The sequence below is a fragment of the Argopecten irradians genome, unplaced genomic scaffold (assembly GCF_041381155.1).
Source record: "Argopecten irradians isolate NY unplaced genomic scaffold, Ai_NY scaffold_0369, whole genome shotgun sequence".
In the NCBI taxonomy this organism is placed as follows: domain Eukaryota; kingdom Metazoa; phylum Mollusca; class Bivalvia; order Pectinida; family Pectinidae; genus Argopecten; species Argopecten irradians.
In genome coordinates, this window is record NW_027187836.1 from 1 (window position 1) to 17,935 (window position 17,935).

General features: G+C 36.4%; 1 pseudogene; it reads left to right on the plus strand.

Annotated features, from left to right (window-relative positions):
- The first annotated feature begins 11,037 nt into the window (after positions 1-11,037).
- On the plus strand, positions 11,038-17,533 carry LOC138312551 (uncharacterized; annotated as a pseudogene).
- Positions 17,534-17,935: the final 402 nt, after the last annotated feature.

Below are 17,935 nucleotides of genomic sequence, written 5' to 3' on the forward strand. Positions count from 1 at the left end.
ATTCGTAATTTGATATCTGCTGTTTAAAGGAACATAATTCTACAGGTAAAGGATCAATACTTTTAAAATTAAATCACAGTGTTTTTGCCTCACAGTTTATAAGAATGGTACTATTCATGTTCCTATTTCAACTATCATTCAAACTAATGCATGACACCATTCACAGACATTTCAACTCCAAATTAAGTAATTATATAAGTCAACCCTCGTCAACAACTATCTTTTTTCTCATGCATTTAATTTTTTCCCTAATTTGTTGATTCGTGTATTTTGGGAATGCTGCCCCCAGCGTTTCCTCGAATCTCTGACATTCGTAAACTAGCTCCCACAGTGGACCCAACAATAACTCTAAGACGACTCTCCTCTTCTTTAGTCCATCCGGCCCTCCTTTTGTCGGCTGTACAAAAACATTTTTTTTCGGGTAACTTTTACGATTGACATAATATAAGCAATTACCTGATCAGTTACGTAGTACAGTGGTTAAGTATTAACCTACAAATCGTTAAGCCAACATTCCGCCCTTTCTCTGCAGCGTTTTTTCGCTAATTTGTCCGTGCCTTCTTGGCCTTCTCATTCGCTCGACTTTTACGTCCAGACTTCAATTGTTTATATATATCAGCTATCATTGCAAAAGTAAGCAACATGGCAACTCCATCCAAAGTTCCAAAGCTCGAGGTGAGTAATAACCAGTTATCAAATGTGACTGGTTTTCTGGGTTCGTCATGTCCGTTCTCGGAATCGTCTATTATTGATTCTGGTGCTTAAAAATAAAAATAGTCAAAATGTATAATACACAAATAAACTTAAACGATCTGGTTCCTGTTACGCCAGATTTAAAACAAGAGGCCCAGAGGGCCTGTATCGCTCACCTGGTTTGTAATGCCAAGTAATGTTCTGAATACAGGTTCATTGTTTCTTTTCTGAAGGAATTTTAATATTAACCTCTAAATCCCCTATTAGGCCCCACCCCTCCTGCCCCCAGGGGGTCAGAGCCAAAATTTATACAAGTTCTGTTCCCCTTCCCCCAAGGATGTTTGTGGCCAAATTTGGTTCCAATCCATGCAGAAACTCTATGACTAGTAGCGATATTTAAAGGATTTACCTCTATTTCCCCTATTGAGCCCCGCCCCTTCTGGCCCTGGGGGATCAGAGCCAAAATTTATACAAGTTCTGTTCCCCCTCTCCCCCAAGGATGTTTGTGCCAAATTTGGTTTACAATCCATGCAGAATTCTAGGACAAGTAGCGATTTATAGGAAATGTTGACGGACGGAGGACGGACGGACGGACGGACGACGGACGCCGCGCCATGACATAAGCTCACCGGCCCTTCGGGCCAGGTGAGCTAAAAACTCCTGTACAGAAAAACTTGGTAATTCCTTTCGTCCTCATGATAATGTGTTATGAATGGACGACGACATTTATCAGAGATTTTTTTTGCTTAAATTTTTACTTCTATGTAACTCCTTCATTTGGTTTTAAATTCTATTTTTACGGCTTTATCCTAAGTTAGTGCATTTTGATAAATGATTATAAATTATAAATATTAAATATTTAATCCATTGGAATTCATAATTTGATATATGCTGTTTAAAGGAACATTTAAAATCTACAGGTAAAGGATAAATAGTTTTAAAATTAAATCACAGTGTTATTTGCCTGTTCAGTTGTAAGAAGATGTCTCAAACTAATTCATGTTCCTATTAATCAGGACTATCAACTTCAAATTGGGGTAATGCAAGAAACCATTCAGGTAGGACGTAGAATTGTAACTCCCAATGGAAGTAATGATCGTAAAAGGCAACCCACGGCAACAACTTGATCTATTTTCTTCTTGCCTAACTGACTATATTTTTTCCTAATGCCTCCCTTGGCAAAGGCCTCCACTTTTGCCTTGAGTGAGCGTTCGCCCACTGTTGAGGAAGGCTCTGGGTTCTGTCCCCCTGGCCGAGAACACCAAGGGAGTCTATTAAAAGTGGTAGTTTATGCTCTCAAATTTAGAGTTCTCAGGCATACCGTGACGTGGGACGATGGGTTCGACCGTTGTCAGCTATAGTGTGACGGGTGGACTGTGGGCCTCGTATCTTCTGCAGGCATGCTCGAGAAATGAGCACTATCAACAGAGGCAAAAAACAGTTCCATCTATACTAGACGAACAAACTCAAACATCTACTTTAGTCTCCAAGTACATCATCTCGCTCAAACATTCACGCACACACCGCATACATGGGAGGCCGTCCTTACATGACATAGCTGTTAATAGGACGTTAATAAATCAAACAAACAAACAAACAAACGATTGACACAATATAAGCAATTACCTGATCATTTACGTAGTACAGCGGTTAAGTATTAACCTACAAATCGTTCAGCCAACGTTCGGCCCTTTCTCTGCAGCGTTTTTTCGCTAATTTGTCCGTGCCTTCTTGGCCTTCTCATTCGCTCGACTTTTACGTCGAGACTTCAATTGTTTATATATATCAGCTATCATTGCAAAAGTAAGCAACATGGCTACTCCGTCCCAAAGTTCCAAAGCTCGAGGTGAGTAATAACCAGTTATCAAATGTGACTGGTTTTCTGGGTTCGTCATGTCCGTTCTCGGAATCGTCTGTTATTGATTCTGGTGCTTAAAAATAAAAATAGTCAAAATGTATAATACACAAATAAACTTTAAACGATCCGGTTCCTGTTACGCCAGATTAAAAAAACCTCCTGTACAGAAACTATAATTTCTTTCGCCTAGATAATGTTATGAATGGACGACGGAACATTTATCTGATTTTTTATTTTTTTTTTGCTTAAATTTTTACTCTAGGTAACTCTTCATTTTGGTTTTACATTCTATTTAAGGCTTTATCTAAGTTATGCAGTTGATATATGATTATAATTATAAATATTAAATATGTATTCATTGAATTCGTAATTTGATATCTGCTGTTTAAAGGAACATAATTCTACAGGTAAAGGATCAATAGTTTTTAAAATTAAATCACAGTGTTTTTTGCCTCACAGTTTATAAGAATGGTACTATTCATGTTCCTATTTCAACTATCATTCAAAACTAATGCATGACACCATTAACAGACAATTTAACTCCAAATGGAGTAATGACATAAGGCCCTGCAGGTAGGGCGTTAGAATTGTATCTGCTGCCCCTATTGCATGATCGTAAAAGGCGACTAAAATTTAGGATCTTATCGTGTTTTCTATTCTTCCATAACTGACTTTATCCTTCCTAATGCCTTCCCTTGGCACCGCCTCACTTTTGGCCTTGAGTTTGATTTTTGAGCGTTCGCCCCCTGTGAGGAAGGCTCTGGGTTTCTGTTCCCCTGGCACCAAGACACACCAAAGTCTGTAAAAAGTGGTAGTTTCTGCTCCCTGCTTAGCGTTCAGCATACAGGGAGTGGGACGACTGGTTCGCCCGTTGTCAGTATAATGTGACCGGGTGGGGTGTGTTGCTTGGTGTCTTCGGCGGCATGCTTCAGTGATATAGCACTATAAAAAGGGCAACAGTTCCACTATACAAGAAGACACAACACGAACATATAGCAGTCTCCCGAAACACGCACCTCGCACAACATACACGCAACACACTGCATACATGGGATGCCGTCCTTACATGACCACTAGCTGTTAATAGGACGTTAATTAATCAAACAAACAAACAAAAAATCCTCGAAATCACTTCTAGTGATAGAATTGTAACCAAATTTGGTAAAAAAGATCCTTGGGGAAAAGAAATATAGCGTTTACCTATGTAGATCTTGGCTCATGAGACCCCTCTGGGGCAGGAGGGGTGAGGCCAAAAAGGGAAATTTCAAGGTAAATCTATGAGAATCCTGTATTCATAATTTTCTTTTTTTTTTGACATAACAAACCAGAGATGAGGCAATACAGGTCCCTCTTTTTTTATATAACCAAAAGTTCTTTTTGTGACATTTGGGGCCGTATTTGGCACTATATAATATTATATGCTCACATTAGTGCAGACTGACCTGAAAAAGCCAGATGGATGTATATAAAGTGTTTGTCTTTTGTTTCCCTTCTTATAAAATAAGTAATAACTATATTGAATCACAATGTATTTGAATTACATGTGTATAGGATTCAACTGTATACTGGTGTTACAGTGGTTTGAACCACAGCAGTTTGAAGAGTTAGGGTGATAAGACTGTGGCATTCTTTGTTATAAGTGAACTCCATTCAGGACTGTGTTTAGTGTGCAGTTTCTTATAGTTTTATTGTTACTACAAATACATTTTATATAATTGATTATCCTTATCACGACTTATGTGCGTATATGCAAGTGTGTATGTTGATCTACATATTCTATAAATACAACTGTTGATATGTTGTTATATGCCACGGTAAAATAAGTTCAACTATCCATATAAAATAATGTAATACCATATTCGAGCTGAACAAGCGCCCCCCAAACCTATAAGCACACCTCACCCCTTTTTTAAAAGTTACTGGTACTTTGAATGTTATGTAGACTGAACATAATGAAATCTATGTTGGTTTCCTCACTGTTTTCTTTAGCAGATTGATTTTATTGACTTTATTTGTTTGAATACTTTTATGAAGGGGCCAGTCCGAATTTGTTTCTATAAGCACCCCCTTAATGCCTCAATTTTTAAGCACAACCCGGGGACTTATTGGGTCGAATATGGTATATATATAAAATGCAATAGTAGTTTAGGTTATTGTATTCAAATAATCAGGATGGAGTGCATGCTGAATCTATTAAAAGCAATAATAAATTGATAGATTTTTTTTAATTGTTGTTTTAGTTATGTTTGAGGGTCATTGTTCTAACTTCAGAGTAATGAAACGGTGTGAAATAAGTTTTTGCAAAGCCTATCATAAATGTCTGAACGGTTTTCTAATCATCATCTGAGGTATATGCCAAGTCTAAAATAAACTGTTTTACACTTGGTCAAAGTCTGTTCCATAATAATCCGGGCTAGAACACTAATTGTGTCATTTCAAGAGTTATTTTCAATGCTAATAATTTACAAAAAAAAGACAAACATATAAGAATTATATCACTTCAACAAAGCTGACTTATGCCTGCATATCTATTCTGCACAATGCAATTAGTGAGTAAATATGACCAGTGCATATGAGTGTTCTTCATTTGCTATGTTATTCTAATTAGTCATATCAACAATAGTGATACATCTCAGTGTTAGTCTCTTTATATGACTATCCAAATGCTGGTTTCCAGACAACTCAAAACAGATATGATGGATTTTGCTATAATTTCACACAATGTTTAGGTCATACAGGCTGGAATGAATTGGGGGTCAAAAGGTCAACAACAAAAGGTCGCTTGCTACTAAAAATATGTTTCATATTTCCAGACTTTTCACTTGAGAGAAAGATTTATATGATTTTGATTAAAATAACTTTATCAAATGTAGTCTTACTTTAGTAAAGTCGAGATTAAAATACTAATAGGTCTAAAGTACAGAGGCGAAATTTCCTACCATTCATATGACCATTGCTAGTTCTACACTGGACTCTATCGCACGATCTTTCTTCATCAGGAATATCACAACTTGTAGCTAAAAAAGAATTTGTGGCTCTAGTCCCTCGAAGATTTTACTATTGTCAAGTTATGGTAAGGTGCAATATAGCAGTGATCAGCAGAGAATACCCTACTAGTGTATGTTACAATGGTGGTTTCTTGTAACTTTGGCCATTCACAAAGTTTGGGAAGGGGAACAGACTAATAAAATGTTCTAATTCTTTTTGATGGTGTGAAACAGCATTCTTAGGTACGCTCGGCGAGCCCCAGTGTGCACATTTCTAAAAACAATGAAAATCACTCTCGCGATGAAATTTAAAAGTTGTTTTGTTCATTTCAATAATAATGTGCGTATAGTATGAATGTTAAAACTTACCAATATTCAAGGGGAACCACAGAACTTTTAAATGAATTTGTACATGTATACACCATAATGGAGGGGGGTTCAACTATTCAGTATGGGACTCTATGATATTTGTATACTCCCTAGAACACTGGTCATCCCGAGTCACTGAACAAACGCCTTCCTTCGCTGTCTTCCTCCGCGACATCCTTTCGATGGAAGTTTGGAACATTGTGTATGTTTATTTAAATTTTACTGAATATCATGCTAATGATCGATTATTGTAATTTCCCATGTTAGGAAGGTTAACTGCAAAAGAAAGATTCTTAAAACGCTTATAAAGTTTTTTGTGTTTGGTTGAATACGATTTATCTGACCATATTAATTGGTCAGTAAAAGTTAATAGTTTTTTTAGTAACGTACTTTTAAATCTGTCACTGGGATTTTTCTTTTGTTTATCCCTCAACTGGGGTATATTGAAAGGGGAAAAGTACCAAAATCTAAAATCAACATAAAGATTACAAATGGAATGGAATGATAATGAAAATTGATCTAGTTTACATGTACGGGGAACTTAAAGTGAACAAATAAACTTATATATGCCGTGTAATGTACTGTTCGCACTGTTCGCACTGTTGGGGTCTTGTGATAGCTTCAAGTAAAGGAAATAGACTGAAAAATCCTTAATAAATGTATTATACATAAATAGATATGTTATTGTGTACCATAGCCCAAATTATGAAGACTTGCTAAACATCCTTGATATATTAGGGGAAAGTTTTCTCTGGCCCCCAGGACACGTTTGCGTTCATATGGATAATTCAAATCCTAAATTTGACTAGTATAAGTCTGCATGGAAATAATTAAAATTGTCAATTTGGCACAAACAAATGTCCCTGCAACATAAACAGAACAGTTACTGTGTAAATCACTAAATGTTCCCCAACAAAGTGACATTTGACATGAAGTTTTCTTGATGTAACGGCTAGCGTTCTTGTGAATTTAAATGCAATTGAGTAATATTTTGACTTGGATTGTGCACAAAGTGTAGTGTTTCATTCCTGCTTGGAAGCTTCTAAAATTGGCAAAGGGAAACCAACTTGTTGCTTAGGCTCAAAAGTCGTCATAGCAAGTGTTAGTTTTTTAAATCCAGGAAACTGGTTTCCAGACATCTCAAAACAGATTATGGATGCTCTTTGGATTTTCTTGTTACTGGCAAGTATTTCCGAAATTATGCGTATGTTAGGTCATACAGGCTCAAATGGAATTTTTTATAGTGCGGAGTGGGGGTCAAAAAGATACAACAAACGAGATTAAAATATCAATAGGTAAAGTACAGAGGTGATATATGAAATTTCCATTCATTGACCATTGCTAGTTTAAACTGGACCTATGCGACGTCATTTATTCATAGAATACACAGCTTGTAGCTACAAAAAGAATTTGTGGCTAGTTGAAGAAGGTGCAATAGCTTGCAGTGATCAGCAGAAAATACCAAGTGTATGTTACAGGTGGTTTCTTGTATACTGGGTATTCCACAAAGAAAACAGACTAATAAATGACTTCTAATTCTTTTTTTATTTCACTTACTGCTCATTTACCTTAGCTCTTCCATCAACAACTTCTTCGTCAACATCACTATAATCTATCAAAATTACATCTTGCTCTATACACAGTAACACCCTACACTTCACTTCTTTCATTTAGTTTAATCTACCAGCTGAATATCCCAACATACTGTCCATACGGATCGGGGTACTTATCCCTGATCTTCCATGTGCAGCAACTTGGCACCACCTTCCTTTCCCCGACTCTCAGGCGTCCATGGACCCAAAGTGTATACTGTCTGTAAGCCTGGTGACGATTTGCTTTTGTTATAATTCTCATCCTATGGAAAGACCAATGCATCCTGTCGATATAGTCTTCCCAGAGCAAGTACTGCCTCATCTAGTGCAAGAATATTGAAGTCCTGGAATGATATGAAAATTAAACCAAGTTGTTAATTCAAAACCTTATATTTTATTACGAAATCATCTATACTCATCCACTTCATTTCAGTATATATATATTATCTACACACTGTGAGTCTGTGAACACAAAAATTCTCCAAATTTTATCAAATTATATTTACCGGTACTAATGAAAGGCACGCATCAGGATTCCTGCCACAGCATACCCTCTCTTCAGGGGTTGGCATATCCCGGCACTTGCCACAGGAACACCATGGCAAATTCTGGCCTCCAGCTGCAGGTGGTGGATGGTGTCCTTGTGGTTGGACATCTGTTGTTTCCATGACATCCAACACAAAAGTTGGATGTCGTTCTACCACTTCCAACAGAAAGTCCTTTGCTTCTCTTTCGGACATGCTTTCTACTTTATCCTGTAATTATAAAAAATGCTTTCTACTTTATCTGATAATGATAACATTTCACAAATGTTACTTACATATAATTATCAGCACCACAAATAATAAGTTCAATGTGGCTTTTTATATATGCTGTATCGAGATAAAAAAAGATAAAAAAAAAAATTCACTAAAATGCAGGAAATTGCATCTAGGAACTAAAAATTTTACAAGTGAGAGGTGGTGGGTGGGGAATCCCCCATACCCCTAACATATATGGCAAAAGCCTGGGCCTCCACAACAGAATCAGGGCTGCCTTAGGCCTCTGGTCTACTAGGGGGGAAAAGTTTGTGTCTATCTCTGGTAATTATAAGGCTAGCTGAGTTTCGTTATTTATTCATCAATATATATGTATACATGAAGAATAATCCAAAGTGCCTACATAAAGAAAAACACTTTTTATGTTTGTCAATGCATTTTTGTATATTTACATGTTTATACATAAAAAGTATATCTTGGCAAACCTCTTTCCTCTGTTGTAACACATCCTCTGGGTCAGGTGTTGTGGTGGTATATCGCACAGTGCGTCGTGTACCCCTTCCCCTGCCACGGGTTGACCCTCGAGATCTTCCACGTCCCCTTCTTGATCTGGTGCCTCCTCTAGACCTTGGTCTCCCTCTACCTCTTGCAGGAACTCCTCTTCTTACATCACTATAGCTACCATTTGTGCTATTATCACTCTCTGCTTGGTCCACTGATAACTGCATAATACAATCATGTATTAAGATTATTACAGTACATAGTCAAAATCTACCACTATTTATAACTCATTCATAATACCAACGTGCCCTATTCGATCAGCATTTTCATTAACGCTTTACCGTTATATAAATATGCAGGCTTATCACATGCGTTGTGTTCGTGACATTATGTAATGAATTCCAAAATGGACGATTTTATGCAGTAGACCTAAACAATAGTAAATAATTATGAATATGCCGTGATAAATGTTTCACGTGTGAACGAACAACCATTTAAATCTTTATGGCATTCGTTTCATTATAAATCCCGACTTTTGATTACCCCCAATGGGCCCCGCTGTTTCATATGCGACTTTGATATTGATCTTATAGCCACTACGGAATATATGCATCATCAACAAATAACGCAAAGTTTCATTCCGTTAACAAATACTGACCAGTTTTTATGTTGTTATATGCAATACCAAATCTGTTACACTAGATATAAAACGCACACGCTCACCTCGCTTTCCAGCTCTTCTGAGTCCGACATTTTGTTTATTTTGATCCGCTCTGCCTCGCTCTGTCAAAATAACTCACTCTGCGCATGCGTTTTGTCATGAAACAACGCCTCCAAGGTGGCGGCTCAGCGAAGACTGACAGCTAAAAAGCGTATTTTCTGGCGGCGCTAAGAAATTGTTCCGATGCTTAAAATTGTTTCTTACAGGTATACATCATATTTAATTGACATCGTTAATAAGAAAATAAAAAGAAATAAAACGATCCGTAACCTTTAAATTTTAAGGAATACCTCTTTAATATTAGAATATTCCAGACTGTCTCAAACAGCAACAGTATGGTTTGTTAGATTTATGCATACATGTTATTCAATTACATGTAAACATCCATTTTTTTCATTTTATCTATTAATGGTATTAAGTCATTAAGGATTTTTTGCTTGCTTGCATATGCATGATACTAAATTGATTTCAAACATCTTATTGTATAGTATCATTTTTGTTAAGTGTTAAGAAATTAATAAACAAAAAAGTAATCAAGTTGGGTTGGATCATCACATACCTGAACAATTAGTTGATCCTTTAGCCCATTTTATAAAATATGTAAAGTTAGTACATATTGGCGGATCATTCAGTGATGATAATAAATATCCGTGCATGATAGGGATTGTCAATGTCAAAATATGTGGAACCATCTTGTATATAGATCACCACCCTGCGATAGTTAGGTACGTCCAACAATAAACAATCGCATTCGCGAGACGAACAATGATCCAGTACTAGAGTTGTAGAGTTAAACTCTGTTATCTGCGGACAACAATTAGTATAATAAGTACATGTACATGTACCCTCAGTAGCTATAATGATGGTCAGAATGATAAGAAGAGTCTCCATTTATTCTTTTTTTCGTGCGTGGTTTTAGAGGTGTACTCGACTAGTTACTCCTGAATATTTCAAGATATCCCTTTCTGATTATCGGGTTGTTGTGTTTTCTTTTTGTTTAAATAAAAAAAAAACGTCTTTTAGATGTTTTCTGACTCTGTATGGAATTTTATAGATGATGGTAAGCTATTTTATTGTGACAATACATAAGTCAAAATCTGACACAGTTTAAATCGAGCACTCTCTGTCCCGTGACCCTAAAGGGAGGCAACTGCAACCAAAGCAAGTATCATGGTACCAATACATCATCTTTTTTCGCTTTATCTCCTTCCTTGGCTTCTCACCAAACAATACAATTTTAATTAAAATCTATAATTTAATGTAATGTTCAATTTGTAATATTTTCAGTAACGGATATATAAAATAGTTAGACTTATATAATTTTTATCTCTGGGTCACAAACTAGGTAATTCAAGTATTTTAATGGTGTGTTCTGACATCCTTAATATCGGTCAGTGTGTCCCTTTTTAGAAAAATTAATATCACTATGTATATATCGGTCATATTGACCCTTTTTTCGAAATACTAAGATCACCTTATTTTTCCCTTCAAAATTACACTGTAACATTTTACATCGAAAATCTAGGGATATCAACAGGCTCTGGACTCAAACAGCATCATGGAATATGAAAATTTCATTGATTTATCTGTGGATGACACTGATACGTAAGTCATACATTTATATGCTTTGATTGCGTCAAATTTAATTCTCTTTTTTTTTAAACTGACTTAAAAATAATTATATTATCAGTGTTAACTTCATCCCAATGCAAGTCAATGACACTTGAGTTATACATGTAGATTATTTTAGAACATTAAATTCATTTAGTATGCTATAGCGTTTAATTTCATGAATACTGTATCTTATTTTTGAATGACATAATGCATTTTCGTTTTTATTTTAAATTTTTACAAGAGACGGAAACGAAGTGGACATAGATGCAGATGATGAGTTGTTATGTTCCGGTGAACTTTCGCCCTATTCAGAGTAAGTTTATTTTTAACATTCCCATTGTATAATATACCATTGTAATTGTTAAAAATGTTATCTATCTATATACATGTATATATAAATATATATATTATTGTATGTGTTTTTCTTCTTTTATGTACTCTTATTTTATTTCCAGCATTACTGATTGTGACGACGACTTCCTACTTAGTGAGGGAGTTTATAACATCATGGATGATTTATTGAATGAATCTTCATCTGATTCAACCATTTTATCCACATCCTCTAGTGGTACCAATGTGCGCAATGATAACTCTTTGGTCGAAGAAACTCATCATCGGACCCCTTGTGTTAATTCATCAAGTGTGAGATAATTGAGACTGAGGATTGATAGAACATTTCATGGCAAAAAAAGATTGGCTACAAGATTTGTTATCGAAATTGATGGATCAGTGATGTGAATTTATTACAGAACATCAACGCTCCAATCTACATTTTTTTAGCTTATACTCAAATGATCTGAACTATTTAAAAACAAACTGTGATATATATACATATATATGTATTAATGAGTTGTATATATTTCTGTTCCCGTGATGGCTACAAGATTTATTATCGAAATATATGGATCATTACAGAATATTATAATTCAACGCTCCAATCTACATTTTTTAGCTTATACTCAAATAATCTGAACTATTAAAAAAAACCTGTGATATATATACATATACATGTATTAATGTGTTGTATATATTTCTGTTCACGTGATTACTGTGTAAGAATAAATTTTTGAATTTAACACTCTTAAATCTGCTTATATTTCATTTATCAGAAAAGTATTTTGAGAAAGTTCCTTACCTTGTACAGATGTGGGTCTATGTTCTTCTCTCTCTCATTTAAGCGGTATTTCACAATGGTGTTAAAGTTGTATTTCTTGTAATTTTCACTGAAACGATATGTCGTTTTAACATTTGATATTGGAACATGGACATGTATCTTGATGATTTAGCTCCCCAAAAACCATATGTCAGCCTGTAAGAGAGCCGAAATCTAGGGATCATATATTCCTGGTTTTGAAAAAAACGCCTTCAATCACCACCATGTGCGGTACCTTCGGGTTTTGTCGGAATTCCGAATCATGTCACGTGACTGACGTCCACACGTCCTGCACGTGGTGATCCAAGTAACTAGCGTAAGCGCACATGTGTTTGTTTACGTTTTCCTTCTGGGTAATATGAGCAAATCGTGCTGGTATATGTCCACAGAGCGAGCGTTTGAAACATCTAATTCACACATTGCCGTAAGGCCAAACAAAATTAATTTCTTGTTTCTCAGGCCCGCCCGCATCCAATATGAACCCCCCGCACCACTCACTTTTTATTGAAATCAAAAAAATAAAAACGTCCGCGCCGAAAAATAAATTCCGGAAAAAAATCCGACGTTGGTTCCCGCATTATCCGGAACTTGACCGATCCGTGTTTTAGAATCTCCCAAATCAGATCATTGAAAAACGTTTGTTTATCCTTTAGAAGCTTGTGATTGCACATGGTACACGGCAGCAATAATGATTTCGCTTCAAATATCTTTTTCTGGGAGTGTTCTTTTACCCTGGACAATCATTTCGAATTATAGTGATACTTGTTCGTTTGGCGAACTCTACAAAGGTCTGTGCGATGGATCGCTTGGTCCCGACGACTGGTCATTTCCGCCAAAATTGGCGGATCATCATGTGTGTCGGCCGCTATCGGCAAACGGAAAACTGACGTTTTTGACAAAGTTATGATGTCTTCAAAGGTAAATGAAGCAACGAAACTGTTTGGACATTATGTCAGAATAACGTTGCACGAGGTGCAACGGTCATCGGCATCTACATCTGAAAACAATGTCAAAACTGATCATGAAAATGAATGTCGGAATAAAACAGGTGAGAAAAAACGGAATGCTTTCCAAGTTCTCATAGATGCTGGTAGAAAGCTCACATTGCCGAATATGTACAACACAGACAACAAAATCCGAAATAGTAAATATCTCCAATTCAACAAGTTTGTGTCAACACTTCAGAAAGCCCAGCTGGGGTTTACCCATGCCTCAATGTCACAGGGTACATCATTTGTGACAAATGCTCTTTGGTATGTCGACCCACACTGGGAAACACTCAGAGAAAGGGGATTTCACACTCCTATGCTCTTTGAACATCTGATAGGTTATAACTCACCTGAAACTCACAAACATAAACCATTGCGCATGGATCAATCTACTCTTGATGCACATGCACGAGATCTAGACAGGTGCTTAGGAATGCCATGGATAAATGGGCCTATGTGGAGTCCTATCAAGAATGCCGTTGAACAACTTTCTGAGGTTTTACATGGATATAAAAACTATTTGGCAAAGTCTTTGGAGAAGGCGCAGGAAAGACATCGGAGCGCTATACCAGTCAGAAATGACACACAGAGTGTGGAGATGATTTACCCGAAGTATATTGTCAAGCCCACAATTTCATCCCGATACAAACCACTAACAGAACATCTGTCTAAAATTGAAGAGTTCAAACCTCTATGTGTTGACGAGTATACCCCAGGAGATACACGCCAAAGACGTCATTATATTGACAATTTGAAGAACGGACTTCCCTACAAATGTATTCTGTTTCAAGTGTCTGCAGGGAATAACCTCGGTACACACAATTTCATCTGGAGAGTTCCTATGAACACTATTTAAAAAGAAGACGTCTTGACAAAAACAATGATGTAATACAAGGTATCACCAAAGATTCACCAACATACCATACCAGGTTCATGAAAAGAAACTTCCTGCAAAAGGTAACTCTGTTGTGTGATGTTAAGCCAATGGAAGCCCGTTGCATTTACAAAGATCTTACCGGTGACAATAGTGCACCGGAGACTTCAAATGAAAAGATAATTGATGAGAAAGTGAAGCAGGCCTTCGAGCTACAGGACCCGGATGTGATTCTAGACCTACGAGAACATAATGAAGGTCAGCCAACCAAATACCCTGTGTTTTTTGATCACGCTAAAAACATATATTGAAAATGTAGTGGAGACAGCTGTTGATAACAGGAGGCATGATACAATACAACATCTGGCTACAGCAATGTCTGTTAGAGACCTTCTGAACCAAGTGAAGGGTACTTGTTCAGAAGGAACACCCATACCTTCTGAACAGTGGTTGAGATTGCAATTTGCACCCAAAAAACCACTCATCAATAAACTCATTGCAGTACACTGGGAATTTACATGTGAAATACCAAGTACAGAGCAGGCAATTGCGAAAAAGTCATATAGACTTGCATTATGCATCAGCAATATTTCGTTATATGAAAGACTTTGCAGTCAAATTTCGTGATAACGGTGTTATGGTGTGTATGGATGACAAACATCACTGTAAGGTTGGTGAACCTGGACATCCTGTCGCAGCATGTGGACAGAGGGAAAAGAGTAATCGTTGGTCAGGATTCTGTGTTTGCTGTTTCTGACCACGACTTCACAAAATTCAGCATTGTTCCAAGTGTGACAATGCTGATTGATATACCTGAAACCATGGATGGATCGTTCTCTTGACCGTGGACAAGTTAATGTCGGTGTCAAGGACTTGGTTCTGGAAACATCAAAATCCCATACGGCATATAATAGAACTGTCACAAATATTGAACAGTGAAGATCCTGCCAAATACAAGAAGCCCATCATGTGTATTTACAGTGATGGGGGTCCAGATCACCGCCTCACCTACATGTCGGTACAACTGGCAATTCTGTGCCTATTTCTCAAAGGAAATTATGACTACATAGTTGCAGCAAGGACACCTCCAATGTCGTCATGGAAAAATCCCCCGAAACGCATCATGTCTGTGCTGAACTTGGCACCCTCCAGGCTGTTGGACTGATGAGGAAGGAAACTTCAGAGGAGTGTGAGAGGAAGCTGAGGTCTGCTAACAGTTTGAAGCAATTGCGTGAACTTGCTGACAAGTACCCTGACATACATGAGGAGATGGTGGACAGTATACAACCAGTAAAGGTATTAAACTTAAAACTTATGAAACGCACATAATATTGTGTATTTTTTTCATTTTAATATCAAAACACGAATCAAATGGTAGAACTTTAACAAATAAAACTCTGATATAAACACATTGATACCAATCTAGCGTGCACATTAAATTGTAAAATGGATTTTGCTTTAAAAAAAGCTTTCATTTAATTTGATGAAAAACACATTTTTCTTTCAATATATTTAGATTTTACTGACGCAACTCTTCCAACGACTGCAGCTGAAAGATGAACCTTTCAAATGTTTTACTGCTGCTAGTGACAGGGAAATGAAAGAGTTTTGGGGGGCATTGGACAGGTTTGGTGAACCACTGGACTTCAATGAGATGCATCAGAAGGAACTGAAGCAAGCAGTGAAAGACAGGTATTTAAAAGTAGTTTTCATTAAAATATTTATATTTTTTATATAAACCATTATTTTTATAAGAATAATACAGAACATTGTGTTTGAAACATTTTTATTCTTTAGTATATACAAAAATTAACATGTGGTATAACTATTGTCTAAAAATATGATACAGATCAAAATGGACAAGATTTGGTAAGTGCTTTTTAATATACGCGGTCTATAAATAGCCAATGTTGTATATTCACAGTATCCCGAGCTCCTTAGGAGCAGTTTGGAATGAAACATATTAACATGTAGAATGTACATGTAACATGTAAATACTTCTTAACCCTTGTGCACCAATAACTAGGCAAGGTAGTGTCTGTAGTGTTTTGCATAATCTAAAATATAATAATATGCATGTAGCTATGGCGTGTTGCAAAGCACTATTCTCTTTATCAAAAATATTTAGATCATACTGTGCTTTTAATATAAACATACTCGTTTTTGGTGAGTGGGTTTTACCTTCATATTGCATTTACTTTCCTTCTGATGTTTGTAGAGTGTGTTCTAATAGGCACACTATTGAAACTGGAGTATCTGTGTGTGTATTTAATAGGCACTTGTCAGTTCTACCTTTTTAATTATTGTATATGCTTACCACTGGAATATCTATCATGAGTATCTAATTGAATGATTTGTATTTTGGGAAAAGCTGATGTATGAAAGGACATGTTTTCACTTTTAAACAAAAACAAATATTTTTTTATATTTTCAATTCATCATTTTGACATTAAAAAATATTGATTTCAAGGTACACATTTTCTGTGCTATGTATGTCATGTATGTCATATTTCACTCATTTTTTTGTCTATCTTCAAATTTTCTGAATAATATTAAAATTTCTGCATGTTTTTTCAGGCCAGAGCTTTCAGCATTTTTGGAACACTGCTGCACATCCAGGAGCTATTTCTTCACAATCAAGAAGTGTGGTGTAGCTGATTGTGAAATATGTCCTCCACCTGTATCTTTCTTGCCCCCTGACCAAGTTTGCTGAGCTCCATCCGTTCCCAGATCCTGTGCCAGGTACGTTATACTGAAATTTCAAGCACCACAAAAACAGTACAGCACATGAAAAAATAAACTGAAAATTCAAAAACTTTGATAATTAAATGGAAATACAGGATAAAAGTTTGTCAGACTTTATTCTATCTTTAATATTATTTACTAATTTGAATGTCAATATAGAAATACCTTCTCTTTTTGCAGGAGATGAGGGCCATTACAAGGAGCTTCTCGGAGTTGTATGGCATAGAGGAGACCAGTGAGGAGTTCTCTGTCCTTCTCATCGACAAAAGAAGACTTATAGTGTTCACCATGGTCATATTAATATACCATTTTCCCCATCAGACCCAAACAGCAAAGACATGCCAGCAGAACCGTGGCGTGCATTGAATGCAATAAACCTAGAGTTGTCTACGCTGCTATCAAAACTTTCAATAGCGAACAGTCACTTTTAACAAGGGTACTGGTCAATGTACCACTACTCTTGTGGAAGCATCTTACGGGAACTGCAACCAAAAGATGCTTCAAAAGCACCGAGAATCAATGCATTGTTAACGAAAGTATATGTCAGAAGTAACAATCACATGTGATACTCCTATTGAAGTCCCCTAATTTCAGCTCGAAGTGCTTTCCCCCTGTGTGCTTCCATTGTGGCTCTGACACAGACCTTATAAATAAAGGAGAGCCAATATCCAATATGTAAAATCTGTGACACCAGAGACAAACAAGCTCTTAAAAGAAAGAGAAATGTGTGGGAGGAAGGAAAGGGGAGCAAAAAGACCAAATCTTAAAACATAGGGAGTCCTGATCACTTGCTTATGTACATCTGGTTAACATTGAACATAAAGTTGTTTTTCAATGGTTTTTCAATTTAAATTGTAAGTTTAATACCAGAAAATAAAGACAATAGTTTAAAATTAAGATTTCTTTATTCATTTTATGCATTTAACAATTGACACAATTTCAAATCACATGATTCATGTACATTATTATGTGACTGAGAAAAAAAAATCCCTCCCTCATCACATTTTTAGGTAGTAAAAAAAAATAGCCTCCCTCCCTCATCCTTTTTAGCTCACCTGGCCCGAAGGGCGGGTGAGCTTAT